Raw genomic sequence first — 6195 nt, forward strand, 5'->3', positions numbered from 1 at the left:
CACATAGCTCCAGAGGGCAAGGATAAGGCGTGTTTTATTGACCAAGCACAATGACTTAGCTTTAACTTTTTAATCTGTTAAATGAGGACAGCGATAGGACAGCTTTTGTTCACCTCACTGAGCTGTGAAATTAAAAGAGATAATACGCGAGGAACGTCCTTGTAAGTCACGAAGTGTGCTTCACATATTAGTTATGCTTAAGGCTGTGTCTGTTGGAGGGGACATCACAGGCTGAGTGTTTATAAATGAGATCATAGTGAGAGAGACTAGATCAGAATAGCAAGTGCTTGGGAACGGATACACGCCCGAGACAGCTTTTACTGCATAAAGCTGAATGCAGCAGTTCCAGCTTCTAAAAAAAAAACAAAAAACCTCCCACCCACTGAGATCACTCAGTCGGGAGTGAAATAGTTAAACAGCAGAGAGGCTGGGAAAACCTGAACAGAGCAGTGAGTAACCCAGAGCGGATGGACTCTCTAAACTGCAGGAGGTTCTGTTAATTAGTTCTTTGTTTCCTACTGAGAGGCAAGGACAGACAGACAGCAATGACATCCTCCCTGTTCCACAGTAGAGTTCAGAGTGAAGGAAGCCATTTCCAGGAAAATGGCCGCTGCTGCCAGGTTTTCACAAAGACTATATGGGAGGAGCATGAATCTCTGAGAGACCAATCGCTGCAGACAGAAGCAGCTTTATGTTTGAAACGGGGAGTTAGAGCCAGAGAGATGTATAGTTGACTAACCAGGGATGAAGATATTAAGGCTTGTGGCCAGAAATCATTGAGCCTGGGGATTCAAATGCTAAAAGATCACTAAACCAGGAAAATCAAAAGAGAAAGATTGGACTGGACCAAAAGCAGGCACAGTTTTGTCCACTGAGCCACTCTGGGGCTTTGTCATAATTCTCAAGGAGCAGGATGACCCAGGGATGGTTAATTTTGATTGTCAACTTGGCAGGCTCTGGGATCAATTATGAACTATGTCCTTCCTTGTATCTGTGGGGGTGTTTTAAGAAAGGATTAAGGGAGACGGGAAGACCCACCCTGGATACAGGAGCACTGTCCTGCAGCAGGACAGGGTCTCAGGCTACTTAAGAAGGCTAAGGCAAACCAGTTGATCTCTTCTTCCTGTGAATGCAGTGTGAGCAGTGTCTTCACACTCCTGCTGTGACTTCCCTGGCATGATTGACTGCATCTTCAAAGTGTGAGCCAACATAAGCCCTTCTTCAAGTTGCTTTTGTCAGTTTGTCAGAATGAAAAGTAACTGATCCAAGACCTTAGGGTAGCAACTGCATAGGGTACTGTGAGGTTCACATATGCTTGGCTCAGGGAGTGGCACTATTTGGAGGTGTGGCCTTACTGGAATAGGGGTGTCACTGTGGACGTGGGCTTTAAGACTCTCATCCTAGCTTCGTGGAAGCCAGTCTTCTCCTATTTACCTTGAGATAAAGATGTAGACATCTCAGCTCTGCCTACACCATGCCTGTTTGGATGCTGCCATGCTCCCACCTTGATGATAATGGACTGAACCTCTGAACCTGTAAGTCAGCTCTAATTAAATGTTGTTCTTATTAAGAGTTGCCTTGGTCATGGTGTCTGTTCACATCAGTAAAAGCTTAACTAAGACAGGTACCATCCAGGTGCCCAGTGCACATAGAGCTGCAGGCTACTGTGCTGTGCACATGCTCACGGCACTACTGGCTATGTGGGGACACCAGGCTCCCAGTGGGCACCACTCTGGGAACCGTTACTTCTGGTCTAACTTCACTCTCACAAAGGAGGGCAATGAGTTCAGGAGAAGAAAGAGGCCAGGACATTGTATACATCATGTGACAGGCCAAAGGGAGAAGAGGTGTGGGAAGATAAGTTTTGCCTGCTGGATCTTCAGGAAGACAAGACTTGAATAGAGAAAGGACAAAAGTCAAGAAGAATACACAGAGGTCCTGGTGACAACTCAGAAGGGGACAGTGGTGGCCACATGTGTTTACACATTCACAGTAACTTACTTTCTAGATTTTTAAATATTGTTTTAACTGATCCACAAAAACCAAAATTGTATGTATTAATGGGTATCTTGTAGTGTTTCATAAATTAAAAAAAAAAATTCCACTGTGAATGTGAATGGTCCCAGACTGGGAAAATCTGGGGTTAACTTTTCCATTGTCTCTCAAAACTGCAACTGCAGATAGGGGCCTAGTTTAAGCAAATGTACCATGGGGAGTCTGCTCACACCCACTAGGGTTACTCCTTATGGTTGCCCCAGGGGAGAGATGTGTCAGAGTATAGGACGACATGGGGTGGGGTGGGGGCTCCTCAGAGGCACTGACCTGGGAGCTACCAAAAGGGGAGAGACCGGGCCAACCCCCGGCAGAGAAATCACAGAGACCAAGGGCAAGGTGGGAAAGATGTCTAATGCCACCCAACTCTTGGAAGATGGGCTCTGATCTCAAGAACAGGGCGCCTCCCTCAAAGAAAAGCCTCCACTTGATTTTGCAGAGTCCCTGTAGGAAGGCAGTGGCCTCTTCTGACGCACACTGTGCAGACCCAAGGAGCTTCTAGAAGTCCAATGAAATACGCAGGGCACTGGAACGGATCCTCAGACGGAAAGTGCAGCCTGGGAGTCTGAAGCCCGGGAGGTGGAGACGCGGTTCCCTGTGCTGGAGACAGGGGAGCTTTGTGCCCAGTGCTTCTCCATCTCTCCATCTTCCCACAGTCCGGCATCATGCACAGGCTCCACTTTTGCACTCTGCTCGTTACTGGGCTGACACAGGTAAGTCCTTGTTTCACATTCAGACTCCAGCTGTCCATCTTCAGGACCAAAGTAAAACGTCAAGGTGTGGGGGAAACATACGAGTAATTATTTAATGAGAAATGCGGAGCCATTTTCCCTTCCAGAAAGTTCAGTTTTAGCTCTGGAGTTTCGTGAGAGATACTCGCTTTTCCCCATTTGAGGCGTACACTTCTAGCGATGTGTGAACAGTCCACTAGTGTTCCCTTATACCTATTTACAGAGTCAACCTCAGCTCTCCGATGGGTAGCACTGCTGGCCACAGCTGTAAACATGATCCCTTCATGAGAGGTTACAGGGGTGGACTCATCTGTGCAAAGAGCCCTGGATTAAAAACAGGTTTGGCAGTGATTTTTTTTCCAGCGAAACTAATCCTTGTTTGAAAGGAACATTTAATTTAAAAAATTTACTATTACTTTATTTTTTCTCAGGCCTTGAGTCTCTCACTTTTTGTGAGTGAATCTGTCCATGGAAGCTCTAAATACTTCGGAGGGCAGAGCACAGGAAGTTTAATTTAAAATGAGCAATCCCACCGCCTTGTGTTTTTGAATGAGAAGACTAAAGCAGAGTTACTTGCTGGTTTATTTACACGGTGGTGAAGGTCATTGCTGGCTTCGAGGCCAGAGCTCTGACCTCTTCCAGTGACATAGAAAACACGGAAAGTTTGTATGGAGTTGGAGCCGAGCGAGGCCTGGGCTGCAGAGGTGTTTTACACAATAAGGGAAGTTGCTATACTGTCTAGGGGTGTGAGGTTTCAAAAGGCTCCCAAGGAAGGAGGATCTCAGTGATGGGGTTCTTCCCGCTGTCACGGCTGGGGTACACCTCTTCCCTAGCTGTGCAGCCAGCTCTCTCCTGTTCTACTGTCTAAGGAGAGGCAGGTGGCTACTGTCAACTGAGGGGTAGACCATGATCTTAAACAGCCAATATTCCAGCGCAGAGAGAGACGTACAGAAAACAAGCACAAACACAAAGATATTGTACTTAGACGAGAAAATATCATCTTGTGTTTGATTTTGCCTTAATGATGTGTTTTTGTTGTTTGGGCTTTTGTTTTGCTTTGTTTTGGTGACGGTGATAAAATACCCAAAAAACAACTGAAGGAAGGGAAGGTTTCTCTTGGCTTTCAGTTTCAGAGGTTTCAGTTCATTGTTGTTGGCTGGACTTTCCAGCATCTGATGAGTCACACTATGTCGGCAGAAGCATGTGACAGAGGATGCAACTTACCTCACAAACAGAAGCCAGAGAAAGAGGCTGTTATTAAATATAAAAAGCCAATGGAGTGCCATGGTGGCCCGTGCCAATGTGTGGCCCTGAGAAATTACACCATGCAACAGATCTGGTATAAAGGGAGTTTACTGGGGGAAAGGAGAGGAGTGAGGAGGACCCGGGGAAGGAGTAGAGGCAGCAAGCGAACCACGATGGGAGAGGGTGGGGGAGAGGGGCAGACAGGGAGAGAAAGGGGCTCCGAGGATAAGGGGGAATCTTTTTACACACAGCCTGCCCTGGGTGACAGGGGCAGGTGATGTAAGCCGATATTAGGTTCCTGAGAGCTTATGGAATCACCTGTAAGCGAACAGGCAGGAGACAGGATGTAATGATACAGCCCCAATGATGCACTTCAGTAAGGTACCACCTTCCAGCTGTCCATTCAAGTCAGAGGCCACGAATGTGTGAATCCATCAACCAGGTCAGCATACTCATGACAATCTCTCCCCCACAGTCCACTTGTGAACAGTGAAGACCAGGGTGGTGTGTGTACATATGGCATAAGTGTGTGCACACATGCATGTACTCACTCATGTCTGCGTCTGTATGACGGTCAGTATATAGCATTGAGCACCTGACTAACTCTCCACCTTGTTTTTTGAGTCAGGTTTCTCACTGAAACTGGACCTTACAGTTTCATTTAGACTGGAAGCCAGCAAGCCTGGGGAACTGATTCCTCTGTTTCTAGAGCAACCTTTCCTGGGGCATACTTCCCAACATAATCAAGGGTATGATGACATCGCCGATATATTCGATATATCCACGAGATGCTAAACACTATGCCACACACTTAGTCCATATCTTAATCACCTTAACTGTTAAACAACTGTACCAAGTGTATGTTAAACTCATTTCGCAGGAGACTGATACTCAAGGAATAATAGGAAATTAGTTAAGATCACAGAGCTGTCCCAAAGCTGTCAGTTGTGTTTTTAGAACATCTCTTCCTTCATTCTGTGATCTCAAGACGTTGCTTTTAAAACAAAAATATCTGAAAAGAAAATTATGTAATCTTCCTTATATTATCAACATATTTTCTTTTCCCCGTGAATACAATTTTGTGTGCTTTTATATTACAATCTATTACAATTTCTTTGGTAACTTTTGTGAGGTGAGTTTGCTAGGAAAAAAATCTGTTTCTATTTGCAAAGTTTTATTCCTTCATTAAAACATCTCTATGCATATGCCATTCTGTGTCAGGTGTCACCTTTCACTGTGGTCGAGACAGTTCTGTCCTAGTTTACGTGGATCAGGTGGCCCACAAGCTTCTGGGCTTCTCCTGTTTCCACCTCCCATCTGATATATTGGGGTACAGACGCATGCTCTGCATGGCTGGGGTATGGACGCATGCTCGCACGGTGTGAGGCTTTACATGGGTTCTGAACTCCTGTCCTCACATTTGCAGCAAACCTACCCATGGGGCTGACCTAACACAAATGAAAATAATAACATAATAATAATATAACATATATTTTATATATATGTTATATTATATAATATATTATAATATATAATAATATAATATATATGTTATATATATATGTTATGTTATATAATAAATGTTAGGTCACTGGACACAGAATTCTAGGTTGACAGCTTGGGGTTTTGTCTGTCCTGTCAGCATCATCTCTGGGTACCATCACCCTCCCTCTTCCTTCTTCAGCTAAGTCACCTCTCTTCTGTGTAATGTTTCCCTCTTCTCTGGCCACTGGCATGACTTTCTCTTATTCATGGACTTCCCCCAGTTTTACCCTTTAATTTCTGAGATGTTCTAAAGACATTTCAAGACTGGAAAAAGAAACATTTCCAGGTAGACAGTTTGGAGAGTGGACGTATGAGGGAGTATATTAGTCAGTTTTGTATTGCTAAGGACAACATGTCTGACAGAAACATTTGGCTCATGGTTTCCATAGGGCTCTACCCTTCATGGTGGGGTACATTCAGAACATGATGGCAGAGGCTGCTCACATTGCAGTGGACCAAGAAGCAGGCAGAAATAAAGGGACAAATATACCCATACTCCCTCCTGCCATATTTCATCTAGCCAGACACCCCCCCAACTCCCAAATTTTTTTAGAGCCTCCCAAAATAGCACCACAAGCCAAGGACCAAGTTTTCAAAACAGCCCATGGTTGATATTTCCAAT

Source organism: Arvicanthis niloticus, chromosome 20 (assembly GCF_011762505.2).
Source record: "Arvicanthis niloticus isolate mArvNil1 chromosome 20, mArvNil1.pat.X, whole genome shotgun sequence".
Taxonomy (NCBI): Eukaryota; Metazoa; Chordata; class Mammalia; order Rodentia; family Muridae; genus Arvicanthis; species Arvicanthis niloticus.